The sequence below is a fragment of the Gymnoscopelus braueri genome (assembly GCF_963280865.1).
Source record: "Gymnoscopelus braueri genome assembly, chromosome: 7".
NCBI classification, from domain to species: Eukaryota; Metazoa; Chordata; class Actinopteri; order Myctophiformes; family Myctophidae; genus Gymnoscopelus; species Gymnoscopelus braueri.
Window position 1 is genome coordinate 29,282,832 of NC_137608.1, and position 20,386 is coordinate 29,303,217.

Genomic DNA, 20,386 nt, shown 5'->3' on the forward strand with positions numbered 1-20,386 from the left:
ATATACGAGCGCTTCTGCGAGAGCCTTTTCGGGAGCCCCGACCATCTTTTCATGGACAGTGAGGTCTACAAACTTACAGTAGCTTGTCCTATGTTATGGAGTTATGTCATAGAGAGTTATGTAGGCTGGCTGGGGTTAAGGATATAAACCCGACGATCGAATCTCTTATTAACGTGGCAGCACGGGATCACTGCCGCCGAGTCTCACGGGGAATATCCTACATGACTGCTTGTGCACTGCTCGGTATGGGTTAAATAAATTAATATAAAAACCCCATTCATGGAGATGTGATTGGTATCATAATATGTCATTCATGTAGGCTACAAGCCTACGTGACAAAGATTGTACCGCTACGGATTACATGAAAGACACAGTTGGGCGTGTGTGTGTGTGAGAGAGAGAGAGAGAGGCGTGTGCGTGTGTGACTTGACAGGCAGCGAGGCGAGGCGAGCCGGCGAAACTCTTTTGGCTTCCCATGCTTTATTTGGTCGTATTCTGGTTCTCCATGTCCTAAAATCAGGGCGTTTCGAGAATATTCAAGGGCGTGTTATTTAAATGACGCTCGGTTTCAGCCGTGACATTTATCAAGGCTCCGACCCAATGTACGCTAGGATTGGCTGTGTAGGATTCGTTGATAAATGTGACTTCGACGTTGGTGTACGGCCGAATATATGGAAAAATATAAGCCGGTTTATACGCTCCGTTGATAAATGAGGGCCACTAATTTTACCCGTATGTATACATAGAGTTAAAAATAATAGAGAGGGCACCGGATACCCCCTCCCATCCACTTGCATTGAATTGCTCACCCAGCGCATGGGCCGAAATCACCCCTTCTTCCGGGTTGGGAAATGTGATGGGCGAGGCCTATTTGGGGCTTCTGGTCACCTCTGTGATGCATTTGCGTCACCTCGGTGCGCAGCCCCGTGCGAAAGCTCGTGCCCAAGCTCGTGAGTCGAGCCAATTAGTCTAAACCGTTTTCGCTCGTGTACAGTGGCCCCAGCTGCAGTACCTATGAATGGCCAGCATGTCATTGTCCAATGCGCTTCAATGCAACCACTGGGTTCTGGGGGCTTGGTATGTACCTGTACACAATGTACTGTAACAATACAGAAACCTTGAACCTTGAAGTATACGCCGCTACACCACTGTTAAACTGAAAGCCTCCATTTAAAAGGAACTCTCAAGAAAAGCAGAATTTGTTGATTAGAGTTTGTAAATGTCATACCAGAGTGTTCATAAACCTGCCACTCTGTTGATGCAGAACATTACTTCTGAACAACAAGCTTGAAATCACATGATTATTCGAATGAATGTATTGCACCGTTTCAAGAGTTCACCATAAACACAAATGAATATCTTGTTGTACACATCACGCCTCTTAATCACCTACAGTATGTGCACACAAACAGAAACCTACCCTTCATGCATGCCCACACGTGCGCACGCACACACACAGTCTCATTACAGTGTGTATTATAAGTTACAAATAATAGGTGTCCATATTATGTACCGTCAATGTTTTGTATTTGCATTTAAGAACTGATTAACATGCAGTTTGCCTGGCTTCTATTAAGCTGTGGATATGAACTAATTACTAACCCTGCTTGGCTAAATATGTACATAATATGCGTATGTACGCATATGTTTATGTGCAAATCATTCATTTTCAAAAATCAAAGCTATAAGTTGAGTAAAACTCAACTTATAGTTTGTAAACACGCGCGTAAACACAGGCCTTTAGGGTCCATTTTGTACACCCTCAGTCCTCAGAGTTAAATCAACACTGAGGATCTTCTTGTGTAGAAAGCAAGCGCAAGCAGCAGTTGTTGTTAAGAAGACACTTTCCCCGTTTCTTATGGTGGTTATGTAAAAACAGTCATGTGACCTGTCTCCTACAGCCACCAATTAGAAGTGTTGTAACACCCACACACTGCTTCCTGAGCTCACCCTAGAATGACACGCCAACCAATATAAATTGTAATGAGAATATTGCAAATTCCCAACATATGTCCCAATTATGTGCAGTACCCTTTATATAAGTACAGTAAAAAGAAAGAAAGAAAGAAAGAAAGAAAGAAAGAAAGAAAGAAAAAAAAAAAATCACATTCCTATGTTTTTATGCTAATAGAAAAACATATGGTCTATTATTGGATAATACAGTACAGTAGTTACAACATTACGACTGTTTGATTTTCCCCTGAAAACCAAACCAGCCAATTCCATTTACATTCACACAAAGAAGAAAAACTCTCAACCAAACCAGACAAACAATCTGATGATTAACTCATCTTCTCCTGATTTATACTTTGTTGTATGACGGTGTTGCGCACCAAAATATTGCCGTTATAGAGAACGGATGTCCTGACGTCACTCCCACTACCCCTGGGTCACAGGGTTATTTTTTGTATTGGAATTCCCTTAGGCAAATCTTAGATCGCATCATATAAGAGCTGTGTTCAATTTATAAACAAATCAGTGATGTCAGACTTCGGTGCTCTATACAAGCTCACAACGTGTCACAGATGCTAATTAAGCATTGCATTATAATTCGATCCTGATGCGACTGCAAGACACAGTTTCCAAGTTTACGTGGCAGCAATTTACTGAACAGTTGTGAGTTTTTGAGACACAAGTGCATTTCTGGGATAGACTGTCTTGTGGACATTGTAATATATGTACTTGTTTTTACAGCATACAGGGCATACAGGGCTACGTTCTACAGTAGTATATTATATTCTCAGTGCTACTGTATCATGATATCTGTCTTTAATGTTTGGAGGGAAACCAATCCTGTTCTCATGCTTTCCAAACTGTTGCACTGCAGGTATTGTAAACGTCTTATAGTCCTCTTTGACTGATTCAAGACATGGTGAAATATGAAACACCCGTCTTTCCTGACACTCTCTGTTGAATGCTGTCTAAAAAAACAGAAAAGTCTGAAGACAACAACAAAACACATTAATATGGACATTTCTCACTGCATTATGAGCTCACATATAATAGATGAGTCAGTGCCTCCTAGTCTATCAACATATTCTAGGAACGTGATTGACATGTCTGTTGTTATTACGAGAGACAGACAGAGAGAGAGAGAGAGAGAGAGAGAGAGAGAGAGAGAGAGAGAGAGAGAGAGAGAGAGAGAGAGAGAGAGAGAGAAGACAGGCATGGAAGAAAATAGCATAGGGCATTATTTGCACCGGTCCAGTTACAAAAATGTCCAATAATCTGCTGGACTCTGATCTTCATTCCCTTAGAGACTGAGACTGGTACAAAGAGAAAAAAGGGAGACAGAGCTTCCACACATGTTCTGCAGCTTATCATCACTGCCTTCCACCACTCTTAATTAAAAGAGGATGAACTAAGAGAGAGCGAGAGAGAGGGAGAGGGAGAGGGGAGAGGGGAGAGGGGAGAGGGTGAAGGGAAATGATAGAGATACAATAGATCCCATGGCTGCACTCCTGTTCACGTCTCCTTTAGATGAGAAAAATACATTCTGCTTCATCTGTGTCACCATGGAGATAGAGAACAGGCCCTGGTAGGTAAGATGTAATTGTGACATTACTCTCTCTCTTTCTGGCCGTCTGTCTGTCTGTCTGTATGTCTGTCTCTCTCTCGCACACATGTAAGCATTTATGCACGCGCACGCACGCACACGCACACACACACACACACACACACACACACACACACACACACACACACACTCTCTGAGTAAATTAACACAGAATATTATTATTGTGCACACAAAAGGGATATTGTCTGAGATAGATTTAGCAAAAACAGAAATGCTTGAAAAAGAACAACAGGCACTGAGAAGAAGAACCATGATCCAAATGTGAAATATTGTCAACACAATCCTTGAGTTCTAATTCCAATTTAACCACGTACATAGTTGACTGGGATCCCCCAGAGCTCAATACTTGGCCCGCTCCTCCTACTTTTCTGAAAATAGCAGATCTACAAGCCCACAACGAGCAAGTGAGCTTGAAGTTCGAAGGTTATGTGTGTAACCATGGTTATGTGAGCGATTGGATCACTCCAATATGATATATCCCTCCGCGGCGGCGGAGGCATCCGAGGTAGACTAACTAATTAGTCAGACAGAGAACGGCCATCGTGAAACAATACACACCAAGTGATTATCAACGTTAAGGCTTGCAAGAACGTGGAAAAAACAGTGTCAATTATACATTTTCTTTAGTTTTTTTAAACATATATATTTACCAAAAGAAAAAACCCACTGTATATGCTGCTGAGCGTATATGGGTCAAAAGACAAAGATGTGTGTAGGCTACCTACACACCTGCTGTTTTCATAACTTATCAAGAAAGACCCACTGTATATTAGCCGAGCTAATATGGGGGTTAAACACTGCAACTCAACACGCATGCCCGTTTATGAGCTCTTAGCTGTATAAATACGGGGAAAAAGACAGAACCATGTGTATGCCACCTACACACCTGCTGTATAGACTGTTACTCGCCTGTGATTAACGAGACGGCACCGCTGTGTGAGGAGAAGTGCACAAAGAATTTGTGTGTGTGTGTGCTTCAGCTCGGGGGAAAGAACTGCAAAGTTGCATACGCCAACTATAAACAGCTTGCCCCAATCTTGTTAAAGGGTAGGCGCGGTGTCCGAGCCCGGGGCAAAACGGGAGGGTTTCGGCAAACAGAGACACAATAAGGACAAGAAACCCTCAGCGCTGCAATACAGGTTGACCAGACCGTGTATCGCCCAATTGTTTGTATACGGGAAAACCTGCAAACAAATGACAGACTCCTAAACGAGACGGCACAAAGCCAGAATTGGTTGACAACAGAAGCACTCAATGGTGGGGCTACAAGTAGCTCTCCAAGCCATGAATAGCTGCAAATCTACTCCTGCACCTAAAGAACTTACCAAGTTCCAAAGTCCATCTCCTCTCCTCGCACCAAAGAAAGAAAGAGGAAGAAAGAGGTGCCGCATAGGAATTTGGGCAGGTGCGTAACGCCGCCCCTAGCCACGGCACACCCGTACACGGGACTAATCGGTTAGTCTACCTCGGATGCCTCCACCGCCACGGAGGGATATATCATATTGGAGCGATCCAATATAGTGCTACATAACTGCTATTTTCACCGAATGTTCACCCTAGAATAGGGACACGAGGATTCATGTGGTTAAGAATCACCTTTCCCAAGCTAGAGCTGACAAAGCACTGGCTGTGAGATGAGGTTATTTCATCCTGGCTGTGAGATGGAGTTATTTCATCCCGAGGACCAACCAGGAGGCTAGACAGCCAGTGGCCTTCAGTGGGATTATATTTTCTGTCCGTGCTTAGTCACAAAAGACAACATATTGCTGGAGCAGCAAGTCCAGCTAAAGCTTACCACCCTGGAGACACCCAGGAGATAGAGAAACACAGACAGACAGACAGACAGACAGACAGACAGACAGACAGACAGACAGACAGACAGACAGAGAAGAAAATCCAAGAGAAAAGGAGAGCCCTTTGAGAGGAGGGGGTTAGAATAATGCAGGGCATACTGTATAAGGAAAGAGTGATGAAAGAGTGGAAAGAGATTTAAGAAAAAAAAAGTTTTTTATGCCTAGGATTCAATTTAGGGTTTGTTCCTTCATATTCTACAGTTCTAAGGTTATTGGTCGGGTCTGCAGGTGCTTGCAAGATTAGGTGATGATTATGTGTCACACTGTGCGACAGGAAAAAGGTAAAGTCATGATTATCCACCTCGTCAGACTACGAGTTGGTTTAAGATAAGAAAACATAAGATAAACCTGGAGGGAAATTCAGGTGACAGGGCAGCAGCTGGAGGTGGCAAAATAAAGGATCATACGATTCTCATTAGGAGTGACAAGGAAGGATATGATCAGAAAGTACTACATTAGAGGATCAGCCCAGGTTAGAAGGTTTGGGGATAAAGCAAGCGAGATGGTTTGGACATGTGAAACGGAGGAATGAGGGGGAACTACCAGGTAGGAGAAGAGGAAGGCCAAAGAGGAGGTCCATGGGTGCGGTGAGAGACGACATGCAGGTGACAGGAGTCACAGAGGAAAACGCAGAAAACAGAACCAGATGGAAACTGATGATCCGCTGTGGCGACCCCGATGGGATTTAGCCGAAAGAAAAAGAAGAAGCTCCCTGGAGGGAGATTCAGGTGACATGGCATGCAGCAACAGCGGTAAGAATTAAACACAGGAGAGGTACACGTAAGAGTAGAACCAAACCAAGATGAATAAGAATAAAGATACAAATACTGTAAAGATGAAATAAAATACTGAACTGCTGGCCCTAGTTATCTGGATCTCTGCATGAGTGAACTTACAATACAGCCTATCAATAAATATAAATGCACAGTGAAAATGTGAATTGATACATCTAACACCAGTGAAAATGTGAATAAATATATGTGCAGTAACTATTGTAGTGTCACTGCATGGATGTTTGCAGGTCCTGATGCCGGGAAGTCTCCTCAGCCATAACCCTTCCGTGATGCTACACAATCAATAATGAATATATGAATGGATATGTGTACAGTCTATTCAGTCTACCTGTCACATTGTGTGATGAAACTACAACCTATGTCAGCCTACTTGTACTGGGGCAATATTTTACCTCGAGAATACAAAACCAAAAGAAATCCATAAATATCGAGGTCCACATGATTAGATTTTTTTTAAGAACAGAGTGGCTCCAATGTGGATCTCAGACTTCATGTAACCCAGCTTGTTATGTCTGTCATCGATGACAGCAGTCAACATATCTATGACGTATGACTCCAAATTCATATAAAACATTTTTAAATAGTTCAAATAGCCAATCTACAAGCTCACAACGTGTCGATGTAGATCGGCTAGCTGAACTATTTGAAAATGTTTTTAGAAATAGTAAAACAAAATGGCAAAGAAGTTTAGGGTGCACCGGCGAAAATAGGGCCCACAGAATTTAACACACAGATGAGGTAAGGACATGGGGTTTTGAATAAACAGGACACGCCATGTGGGTCATGTTTGTTAGGGTGTGATGACACAGGCTGTGGCATTCTGTTTCTCTCCCATGGAGAGACAACACTGACACAGGGACTGTGTTTCCCTGTGTGTCTGTGTGTGTGCGTGCGTCCATGCTTGTGTGTGTGCATACAACATTGTTCTGGTGTAAATGTGTACATCTTTGCAGATGACAAGTTCACACATCATCAGTTGTTTGTGTTGTCACAGAGAAGCAAAAAGGGAGAGAGGAATTGGCATAGAGTTTATGCGTGTGTTCCCGCGCGTGCGTGTGTGTGTGCATGTGTGCATGTACGTGTGTGTGTGTGTGTGCTGTGCCTGCGTGTGTGTGTGTGTGTGTACTGTATGTGTGCGTGTGTGTGTGAGAGAGAGAGAGAAAAAATAAATAGAGGGGAAGGGATCAGAGAGTGGAAGACAGATGTGGTTGCATTGTGTTCGGGAGAAGGGGACTTTAATAGAGAAAGCATCCAGAGGGGACAGTCTCACTTGGTTTTAAAAGACGGAGGGGGGCGGGGGGGTCGCCCTGAGTTGACAGAGCATACCTGTTGAGAAACAACCTGCACTGGAACAACAACAGCAGTGTCTCCCACGGACTGTCTGCCTCCCTCTCTCTCTTAGCACTGCTGTACACACAGCCCTCGTGTTCCTGGCAACGCACCAGGATCTTTAAATTAATACTTCCAAGCTGACAGCGAGCTGCTGTGTGAACGCCGTCGTGAGTGTCGAGGTCGAGCGGTCCCCTCGCACTTAGGCCTGTCACAATTTATATCTATATCTATATATTCTATATATAGATATTCTATATATAGATATATTATAATTGGCTAATGGGTGGGCCGGCGGTGTCGAGTGGACCACCGCCCCGTCCCTATGACTCAGACATAACCATATATAGAGTTCCCACTGCAGCTACACCCAAATATGGCATGACATCAGACCCAAACAAACCAAAATATTAGTCATAAGTTATTTGTCATATCATAGACATTTCATTTTATTTATTATGTTCAAATGTTCAATGTCAAAAATGCCTAAACTGTAAACTGCAAACTGTAAAAACACAATTAAATTGTTAATCACAATTATTTGTGTGACAATCAATCGTCAAGTAAAATGTCATGATCGTGACAGCCCTACTCGTGCTCGGCTCCCTTATCCTCCAACCCCCTCGTTTTCTGCTAATTCTCTAACTTCCCCTCTCCCCAACGCTGCCAATCTGATGGTGTCTTCCTCTTTGGTACACTCAATCACTTTCGGTACCCTCTGTCTTTTCTGCTTCTCTTTAGTTTGTTTGATAATTCCTTTACGCAATAGTAGTCATTGCAGCTGTTTAAGTTGGAGCTGATTACATACCCTCCCCTGTATCAAAAATGACCCATTTTATGCAAGATATCATAACAATTGACAGCTGAAATGTTTGGGTCAGACTTTGGTGCTTGAGAATATACATGTATACTCTTTTCTGGGTCTTAGCACATTAGTTTTACTACTTTGTTCTGTTGGTAACTCAATCAAGAGCATACTGTACAACAGTGTTCGGTATGTACAAAGTCTGGTGTATAACCGTAGCTACACCATAACTTTGGCCATCCATAAACCCACACATAACTAAAACAAAACAACTCTACTGCTATTGTATGGATTAATAACAGTTCTTTCTTTATGCATTATAATATAAGTTGAAATTGGATTGGAGCAAATTCAAACTGCAAATAATTGTGGACAGAGTGCAAATTAGAGGTAGAGGAAGACAACAGGGGTAAGGAAATTATAGTATAGAGAGAGAGAGAAGGAGGGAGGGAGGGAGAGAGAGAGTTCTTGCACTAGTAAGTCAGATGGAAAGTGGGTTGAAAGAAAAGGGAGACAACTCTATTGGGTGAGTCCCTGCTTCTTGTCAGGCTACATTTCTTCCTCTGCTAGCAAAAGCTGAAAGATTAGAGAGGCAGAGTGGGAGGGAGGGGGGGGTGTGCAGGACAGCGGGGGAGTGTGACTGATGCGGGGCAGCGATAGAAAGGCAACGAGGAAGAGAGAGGCAAAGAGCAAAAGAGAGAGGGAGCTCGAAAGAGAAGCCATCGCACTAAATTATACTTAGTCTTACAACTGTCTCCCTTGGAAAAAAAGAACGGAATTTGCTAACCGATCAAAAGTACATTTTAAGGTATAAATTACGCTTTTAGACACAAAGCAGAGGGGAGGAAGAGAGGACAGAGGGACACCACATAGGAGGAAGGAGTGGAAGAGATGCAAAGAAAGAAAAAGAAAAGTTTTCAAAATGTGGCACGGATGAAAAAACATTGAAAATAAGAGAGTTAGTCGGAAGAGTCGGGGAGTGCAGGGAAGGAGAAGAGAAAGTGGAGAACAAATCAAAGCGCAAGTGCGTGATTAAGCCACTGTGCTGTGCAGTTCCTGCTAGAGAGTATAGTGTGCTGAAAGAGAAAAGGGTTTGGCAGGTGTGTTTTCTCAACTATAATAACAAACACAGCCCGCATTGGAACCAGAAACAGGACCGTAATTGGGACCAAAACAGCTTGAAACCATTGAAATGTGGAGACATGTATTGTGTGCAGTACCTGACAGAGACAAAGACAGTGGTCATCTAGGAAAGCACTACATATGCATCACGTCAGTTTGCTTCAGAGTGAAAGCAGTTTACAGTTTGCTAATTGAATTGTGTTCAAGCCAACTGCCAATACAGATTATGCATGACAGCTAAGTCTGCTCAACACTGCCAACCTACAGTATATCTCCACAAATAATCATTGTAGGTCATTATAGTTAACTAAAACTAAACAAAAAAACTAAATCTAATTGTGGGGGATTATTTTTTTTGTTGTTGGAAAAAAACACAAATAATAATACTTATACTGACACAGCAATGTTAAACTGCGTCTCTCTCTCTCTGTTTCTCTATGTTTCTTCTGTCCTATGTGCATGCAGGCCATATAAAGTCAGTGTAACATTTTGATCAAATGGCAGATTTTAGCTGACTTAGGTATATAAACTTGCCTTACTTCAAAATGCACATGAACACATGCTGAATATGTTGTCATGTTTATAAGGGCGGATTCACACTATTGCGCACCCTGGACCACTTGGCAGATATTGTGATAGTGTGAACGTTGCGTATGGTTCCCCGAAACGGATCACCGTACCGTACCCGAGACCGCCTCCCGAGGTAGTCTCGGGTCCGATTGCTGCGGACTCGGGAACGGAACGCTGCAATGTGAATCCATCCGTACTGACAGGAGGAAGTGAACTGCTAATCAGATATCATTTATATATTTTTATAATGACACATTATTGTAGCTGGGTTATACCTTCTCATAGTTGAATGTTGACAAGAAATAATAATCCCGCTAGTGTTTGAGTAGCGCGAGCCGTGAAAAAACATAAACAACAAAACACATGTGTAGCGAACGCTGCCACTAGGATAAATATGCCAAGGATTAGTCAGTGACGTCACTGCTGAAATACCAAGGATGCATCAGTGACGTCGCTATCATATTGATAATAAACAGAGACGCGAGAGACGACGTTACATTTTGAGGTTTCAAAGACCAACTCAAGACAACGTCAGGAACACAGTCAAACTGTATTATTCACTCTACACTCTGACAAGTGACTCTTCTTCTGTGAATGACATTCTCTGTCTCCCAAAGCCCCATAGTCAACAGCGCCCCCATGAGGCACATATTTACCATTACTGTTAAATGAAATGGTCTCGGGTGCGGAAGAATCTAGGCCAATGTGAATACTGGCCAGCTGGGAGAGGCCAATCGTACTCGGGAACGGTTCGAATCAATCGGACCCAGTCTGAATCCGCCCTAAATGTTGGCGCCCGCACGCGTGTCCCTATCTGTCTCTCTTTCTGTATGCTCCCCATCTCTCGCTGACAAATTGTAAAACAGTCCATAGTCACAAAGTAACATGAAAATGCATCTCTCTCTTTGTTTCTCTCTGTCTGTATATAAACTTGCTACAACTTCACAGTGTGTGTGGCTGCATGTATGCATGTGCGTATCATAGGTGTGTGGTGCTGTGTGGAAGAGACAGACATAGCAATCGTTATAATCTTCACTAATGAGACAGGGAATTTGTGTGTTGGCATTTGAGTGCGGAATCGATTGGGTATTTGCACTCCTAAGCCTTGTGGACACATGGAGGGATGGTGTATCTGAGATTATGAATTTAAAAAATGACATAGTTGTAGGTGACCTATGTGAAAAATATTCCTTGGCCTACAGGCAGCGTACAGAAGAAGTATGATTATGATCAGTGTAGTAGTTACTAGTTTGCGATATTAGCTGCGGACAGACACACAAACACCCCCAGACGGCTGAAATGTGAACTGCAAAATGTAATATACAGTTCAAATAGTGCTTTGAAATGGTGTTGGATTTAGTCTGGAGGCAGAAAGCCACTTGAAAGAATTTAATCTACATACATGAAATGTAAACTCTCCACCATATAGGAGCCATAGGTTACATAATCTTTGAAATAAGCCACAACAAAACTGTGTGTGTGCACTGCACGCACAGTCGCAATCTTCATGCTGTAGGTGCACAATGCATGATGTCACGTTTATAAATGTATCTTGGTTATCAGAGGTGGGTTTGAACTAAATAGCATCTCTCTCTCTCTCTCTCTCTCTCTCTCTCTCTCTCTCTCTCTCTCTCTCTCTCTCTCTCTCTCTCTCTCTCTCTCTCTCTCTCTCTCTCTCTCTCTCTCTCTCTCTCTCTCTCTCTCTCTCTCTCTCTCTCTCTCTCTCTCTCTCTCTCTCTCTCTCTCTCTCTGACCAATTGTAAAACAGTGAATGGTGCTGTGATGTAGTTTAGCGCATAATGGTAGGTGAGCTTCCCTCCCTCCAGGAACTGTACAATAAGAGGTGTGTTGTAGTCAAAGCTCAATGCATCATCAAGGAAGGGCACCACCCCGGCCAAAAACTGTTATCAGGCATGGCAATGTAGCGCCCTGGGCTAAATAATCACGGCGCCGGTTTGCACCATGCATATCACTGTGAAACAGTGCCTCTGAACAGCAACTAAAGTTCTACTTATCACGAAAAGCAAGCAAGGCAAAGTTATGTGTTCTGGCTATCTGTCCTCTCCTCCATTATGCACACTGGGGATAGCGTCCGCCCACAGACAAGCACGCGCCTCGTTCACAGGCCTTCAACAAGTGGTGTTTGATTATGCACTTTGGATCTCTCTCTCTCTCTCTCTCTATGTGTGCACAATAGACTTCCATGTGGAAGAGACAGACATAGTATAGCAATCTTGATATTGATGTAACTAAGATATTTGCTGAAATCTTATTTTTTTTCATGTATATATTATTAACTAGAATGCAAGTCTGATGTGTCAGCATTTCAGTGTGGAACCAGCTAGTGGTGGAGGGACAAGATTGATGTAATTAGATAGCATTACTGTAGATCCTATGTGCCTGATGGACAGCTTTCTTTTCTCTTCATCTCTGTTCACATCCCCTTTGGCAGCGTGCCCTTCAGACTACTTTCTCTTGATTCCACAAGTGCTTTTGACAACAATCAACCAAGTAGCAAGCTGTCACAATGCTGGTGTACTGGCTCATTTGTGTGTTACACAGAGTGCCTCCCTTCGGTCTAAGTGTTTTTTGGCTCACCTTCTGAAAGATTAATGTTAACTACACCTGTATGTGTGAGTGTGCTTGCCAAAATTGCTATTACATTATTATTATTATATTACCGGCATGCAAACAGAAACAAACACACACGCACACGCGCACGCACGCACACCAAACTACTGTGATCTTAATTATCGTCTCTGTGTATTAAAAAGACACTGCTTCTTGTGTGTGTTATTATCAATAATGTTCCATTATATATCAACTATGACCGTCATCCACATTAATCACGCATGCACGCACACTCACATGCACACACACACACACATGTCGATAAGAAGTAAGTAAGTAAGCAAACGTGTGAATAAAACATCTGGGCGAGACTAACTTCCAAAGAGAACAGCAGTGTATTTAAATTCAAACTTGTTTGGTACAATAGGCCCAGCGTAGACAGTGTGCTCAACAGAGGTGGTTCTGTACAGGGCTTGGGGTGCTGTCCGTGGTGCTGAATTGTCCTGTCGGCCTCGACAAACAAGGCATCAGTCACTGCAGAAGAAAAGCGCTGTATAAGTCTGATGTATTATTATAATTATTATTAGATATCCCACAGAGACAAACACACATAACTTCTTAAACTACCACATTCTTATGCACATGTATGTCACAGCTGCATGCACTCGCACTTGCACGCGCACACACACACACTCGGTACACAGTATCTCTATAGTCAGATTGTTCATATTCCATCCTGATTGGCAAAGAATATCTTCCAAAGTTTGCAGGAGTGCATGCATGAAAATTCTCACTAGGCCAAGGAAGAAATGCCACTTGAAAATGTTCAAATCAGCCTCATGGTGGCGCTGTAACAGGCCGATTCGTGTTTTTACCTATATCTGCACCGATCTGTGTAAAACTTTGTATGTGCACTCCCTTGAGGCCAAGGAAAAACCTTTGCCCTGCATTTTTCACATCTGCTTTTTATAGCGCCACCAGGAGGCCGAAGATCTGTTCTGATTGGCTAAGATTGACATAAAAAGTTTGCAGGAGTTGCCCATTTTTAACAAAATGCCGCAAATCATGAACGCATCGTCCGATTGCGGTGAACCTTGGCACGCACATTCGCACTACGTTGAGGAACAAATGCCACCCTTTCAACATTGCCCTATTATAGCGCTACCAGGAGGCCGATTTGTGCAAAAAAAAAAATTATATTACTCCTACAAATGTTGTCCAAACATCACGCAAATTGGTGCATATTATCTCTTTAGTAAAGTGATCAAAACGGATCCGTCCGATCCGTCCGATTTTTCACATACCAGCCTAATTGGCGAATTTCGAACATTGCTGGCCCACACTAACCAACCTGACCTGGCGGAGACCTGTGCTCCGAGGAGCACTTTTTCTAGTTTACTTATGAGTTATTTGTTTTATTTTTTTGCTTTTGCCAGTGCATGTGCATGTGCTTGCGTGTGTTTTTGTGAGTCAGTGCGTGTCTTGTGAGCACACATTCACTGCATGTGTGCGAGTGAACACGCTCTGTTTGGAACTAGACAGTTTATCTCAGAAATCGCCCACCCCCGTGGCGTTTGACCTAGAACAGAGAGAGAGAGAGAGAGAGAGAGAGAGAGTGAGAGTTAGAGAGAGAGAGAGTAGAGCGACAGGCAAGCAGGCCGTTTTAGCCTCGCGGGCACCTCTCCGCGGGCGGTCCCTACGCCTGCACCCACACTGATAAGGGGGGATGGAAAGAATGAGGGGATGTGAGGAGGGCGAGAGAGAGGGAGAGCAGGAAGTAGGGGAGTTCCACTAGAATCACTCCTGCTGTGTACTTCTTTTAGGCTTACACCTAACGTATACTCCGTCACGACAATGTTCCACACCAAAAATAGCAGATCTACAAGTATATCGGTTATTTTCCGTTCTCTCCCTCAGCAGCATCTCTGTTGCCTTCATCTCTTTCTTTCTTTGTGTTCGTGTCTCACTCATATTGTACACCTTATCTTCCTCTCTCTGTCACGCTGCTCCTCACCGTGAACGACAGAACCTGCACCTCTTCTTCCTCCCGTAATCTCTCTCTCTCCTTCTAAACGGTGTGTGTGCTTTGCTGTGGTCTGGCCGTGATTAACTCATTGGTTAAACTTCCTGTTTTGTTTTGTTTGCCTCTTCCTTTGACCCGCTTGTTGCCTAGCCACTCTAGTCCTCTTCCAGTTTAATCTGAGTTGTCTGATTGTCTTACTCCATGCTCTGTGTGTGTGTGTGCCTGTGTGTGTGTGTGCCTGTGTGTGTGTCTGTGTCTGTGTCTGTGTGTGTGTGTGTGTGTGTGCGTGCGTGCGTGCGTGCGTGCGTGCGTGCGTGCGTGCGTGCGTGCGTGCGTGCGTGCGTGCGTGCGTGCGTGCGTGCGTGCGTGCGTCTCTGTGGGGGGAGGGAGAGAGATAGAGGGAGGGAAGGAGAGGAAGAGACAGATAAGGGTTGACCTTCTGTGAGTCCTTGCCCTCTATGGACAGGCTTGCAGAACGTATCAGTGAGCAGCTGTGTTCACTGCAGAGAGAAGGATGAAGAAGAAAGGAGGAGAGTGAGAGAGAAAAAGTGAAAGTGTGTACGTGCGTATGTGTGTGTCTATGAGAGAGAGAGAGAGAGAGAGAGAAAGAGAGAAAGAGAGAGAGAGAGAGAAACCATGCAGAGTTTAGTGAGAGACGATTGAAGTTCTGAGAACATCCCCTGGAATTGGTGTGGAAAAATAAAGATTGGCTTGGCACAAATCCTTATGAGAGCTCACAGATGTTGGGTGTCCAGAGTTTCATTTTTTCTTGTGTGCAGACAATAATGGGAAACAATTAATGCGTGCAATAAGACTCACGATTCACATGAAAGAACCAAAATATGACATGGGGGGAAAAATGAAACAAGAAAATCTAAAAAATGTTGTTGCATTATGAAAAAACGTATATGACAAATTTGTCCTCAAATTTACAGGCTATCAATGTACTGTATATGGTTGATGTTGAATCACTGTGTAGGCTACATTTAGTCACATTTGTATCCCAAGGGAGAAAAGGCTTGCTCCTAGTTTTTTCGTCTTTAATCTACACCACAGTGAGGTTCATTGTGAATGCTGGCAATGCATCGATTTAAACAACAACAATAGGCTGTTGTTACTGTATAAACAGCAGACATTTATACTCTGACTGAACGTTGGAACTGGAAGACATACTGTATAGGTGCAGGAACGTGATCTAGCTGTCTGACATCTACAGTATGCCTGTTAGATGGTCTCCAGTTAAAAACTATTAGGATGAAATGTGAAGTCTGCAGCTAAGGGATGATGGCCGGAGAGATTGGTGTGTGTACGTTCATAGATACAGAGAGATATGTACATGTCACAGAAACACTAATGACATGTCAGACAACGATCAATGGTTTAATATGGTCCTTTGATTTAACTGTCAGTCTAAGATGCAAGGATCAAATATAATAATACATAAGATACTTAATAAGTTAATAACAATAAAGGAAACCAACCTTTGCTGTGTCTTTCCATTGTAAGCGTTATAATTGTATAGATGATTGCAGAGACATGCTATGCGCACACTGAAACAAGACTAGGTCAAAACGTAGTAGATGGCTGGACTACATATGAAACACTCAAAAAAAAAATTAAAATGCAGGAAGCATGTAACTTGTAACTTAAAGGGTCTACACCATGAAAATCACTTTTTTCTTGTTTTTTTGTATTTTTTGGGGTCCCCAGTGTCTCTTGTACCCAAAATAATGTTTTTTTTTTTAAATTCAGTCATTCCTTCTCATTTCATGGATTTCCAGAATGGGCGTGTCTGAACAGGCGATCTCAGAATGGCAATGTTTCTGACATCAAACATTTTTGATGGCAAACCCAATGTTAAATGAAGAGTGCCCGAATCGCTCCGAAACTTTTTCTACCCCCCCTAAGTGGGGGTCTACGAACAAATAATCGGATTTTGGCTCCGCCCCCCGGAAGTGGGTGAAACAGGCACCTCAAACACTTGGTGGAATTGTTCAAAAATGTTCAAAGTGTTTTTTTTCGATTTTGTATTTTTCTTAGATGCTTCTTTTTATGCAGAATTTTTCCTTTTTTTTTTTAAATATATTTGGTTTTATTAACAGACAGAATTGCTCAGTAGCCCCCCCCCTGCCCAAGAGGACTTGGTATTGCAGCTGAAAGTGCTGTATAAGCCAGAGACAATTGACTTGGGATGAGTATATCTGAGTGATGATTTAGGCTCAAACCTTTTGAAAAAGGTTTGAGGGACATACACCATATGATATTAAATATCAAATATTTTTTTTAAATTCATGGTGTAGATCCTTTAACATAACTTAGCATAACCTATTCCTATAACTTCATCAGTCAGTGATGTTCATGGTTTTGTGTTATCCCCATAGAGGTTGGCTTGTGCCAGTTTAAAATATCATCCAGGCTGACAGTATACCAATGAAATGAGAGCATTACATAGACAGTAAAAATACTGGCAAGTAGCAGTTAACCACGCTGTTTTCCTCTCTCTCTCTCTCTCTCTCTCTCTCTCTCTCTCTCTCTCTCTCTCTCTCTCTCTCTCTCTCTCTCTCTCTCTCTCTCTCTCTCCTCCTCTCTCTCTCTCTCTCTCCTCTCTCTCTCTCTCTCTCTCTCTCTCTCTCTCTCTCTCTCTCTCTCTCTCTCTCTCTCTCTCTCTCTCTATCCCAAAAGCCTGGAGGTATGATTGCTCCTGCAATTGGCTAGTTTGTTGTTAGGCCAACCAGCCAGGTCGGTTATAAGGAGTCTACATCACATAGCCTGGAAGAACAATATTGCTCTATGTTTGGTTAGTTTGTTGTTAGGCCAAGTGCCGACAAATGCTCGAACTTTATCAGTCAGTAAGTGCCTAAAGGCCGGTACGCACTACATGACTTTTTATTGTCTTTCATGACCTACCATGTCAGACTGTGGGATTATAGTGGAATAAATCCTTGCCTTTTCTTTGTCAGGAGACTGGCCGCACTACAAGATCAATCATCTCGTTGCGCAAGATCGGGGAAGCGGTCAGAACTATTCATGCATCATAGTGCATAATATGCATATCATAGAATCATTAAATAGCTCACTGCTGCTGTTGAATTATTTATTTATTTATTTTGCGCTACGTAGCTAACAAAAAAAATTCATGCGCACATGGGTGATGCAACACTTGCTCAATAAGTTGAAGTAAAAATGTGTCAGACTGCTAATAATGGGCTCAATAAAATAGCAAACTATTTTTGTTTATTTTATTTTATAATAGTTAAAGGTAGGGTAAGTGATATTTTTGGGTTAAAACAAAAAGTATTTTGTTAAAAGGTTAAAATACTATATTCTGATAGTAATCATTGCTATAGAGTGTTTTTTCAGTAACCATATGTCTCCCTGTCTCTCCAGCTCTTTAATAAACAGAAAATACATTTTTCGGTAGGTGTCAAAATCTCAGCCAATCAGGAGAAAGTACCCATTTTTAAGCTTAATTTGTATAGTGTTCCAGTTCCAATTTTGCATGCTCATTTCTTAGTGTCATCACTTCCAATTTCACTTGTTTAATCTGTATCCTGATTGAGTTCTCTGTCCTGGTTGGATAAAATTGGAAATGAAACTGAAACGAAAATGCATTTTCTGTTTAATAAAGAGGTAGAGAGACAAGGAGACTCAAATACTGAACAAACACTCTATAGCAATGAGTACTATCAGAATATAGAGCTATTTAACACTTATTTTAACCAACGCAAATCACTTACCCTACCTTTAAGGCTTTAATGTACATTTATTTTCTTAAACAGGGGTTTTGATCAGAGGAGTAATAATCATTAATATTACACTTGGACCGCGCGTCCGAGAGGAAAATATCTGCAGCTCGTAACCCGCAGCGCCACATTCCTCCTCTAAAAACTCCACTGGTTTATCAGCGTCATTTGGATGTATGGTGTGGATATACCTCTTAATTTTCACTGGCGTTGAGCTTTCATGTGTCAGAAGAACTTCAGCACAGTAGCATACACAGTGGGGGATGGTCAACTTCATCATTTGGCAGGTGAATCCATAGTAATAACTCATGTTGGTAATTGCATTGCATGCATAGCATTGTAAACAGCGGTGCCTCGACGTTCTGCACTTTGAGTTTCTCATTTGCAGTCGCGATACTTGTCAGTTGTGTGGTAGGCCTACTTGGACCTACTGTAACAAGAACATCTATCCACCGTCCCACGGCTGTTCAGAGCAGCCGTCGAAGAGCGCATAGTGTTGTGTGTGTGTGTGTGTGTGTGTGTGTGTGTGTGTGTGTGTGTGTGTGTGTGTGTCTGTGTCTGTGTGTGTGTGTGTGTTCGCACGCACACGTGTGTGTCACTCACTTGGATGTCTCGGAATGATGAAGTCAATCCAAACTAGATCCACATGGAAAACGTATTAAAATAAGATAATAAGAATCCAAACAGCCTACAGCCTGGTCCAGTCAGTAATCAAACAGGCAAATACAATCTCCGGCCCCCAACCGAACAGAAAATAGAAATAAACGCCTCACCGGAATGAATTGATGCGCCCTGACCCCCTACCCTATGCGTTATAACTCAAGGTGCGTGCAGTGTGCATTTTGGCATCCAGCTGTATTCCATGAGTACAGTATCCATATCAAAAGAGATTAAAGTTACCCGACCATAGGAGGCACGGTGGCGCAGTCGGTAGCGCTGTCGCCTCACAGCTAGAAGGGTTGGCGAAAGGGCCTACTCTGTGTGGAGTTTGCATGTTCTCCCCGTGTCTCCTAGGGTAGTTAATACCCTCACAAAAACATGTAGTAATCCTGGTCGCTATACCGCCTCCCCCATGACAGCCGGGGCGCCTGATGGAGGAGAAGGGAACTGGTTGGAATAACGTGTTCCTTCCACGCGCTACGTCCAACCAGGGAAACTCCCCCCTGTCAGGTGACAAGAAGGTCAGTTGGCTCTCATGCCTGAAGGAAGCATGAGCTCGGCCCTGGCCTCCCTACTGTGGGGGACTGGTGTAGTGCTGGTGTAGCGCCCAGGATCACTTAGGAAATTGGCACCGGGTGAAAAAAATGGGTTACAAAAATCGCGGGATAAAAATTTAGAGATAAAAAAAGTTACCCGACCATGGACCAAAAATACAGTAAAGGATGTGGCATTATACTGTAAAAAAAATAATTACTTTAAACCATAATGCTTTGGTAGGTTATATAATAAAGTTTATAATATGACTGCCATGTACATTTTGCATGGGCCTTTAGAGACATGCACATATAAAAGCCTGATCCCACTGTTGCAGGGCAACAACAAAAAAATAAATCCCTGTAGGTGTAGCATTTAACACACTATGCACAGACAAAGTTCAGGTCAACCATACCTGTCAGTGAAAATAACTCTCTGAGCCTATAAGTGTTCCAATATAAACATCAAAGTTCATATCTGTAGCTTCACTTGCTACTAATTTGAGGTTAATGGCTTGACATTGGATATTTTGAAGTTGCATCCAACTTTTTGTTCTGTCAAAACTAAAGCTCATGTTCCCACGTGCACCTGCTATGCAACTGATTCAAAATGATTAAATAATGTATTACCCTGCTTTTGTAACTAAAACTAAACTAAAACAGTTTGACAACATTTACATTTACACATATATCTTTAACCTGTACAGTAAAAATAGTAAAAGCCATGTAGCTTAATTGTTGTGACTGAAGAATTATGTAGATTCAGATCAGTTCTTTAGGACAGCTTATACATTCACACTTTTTGT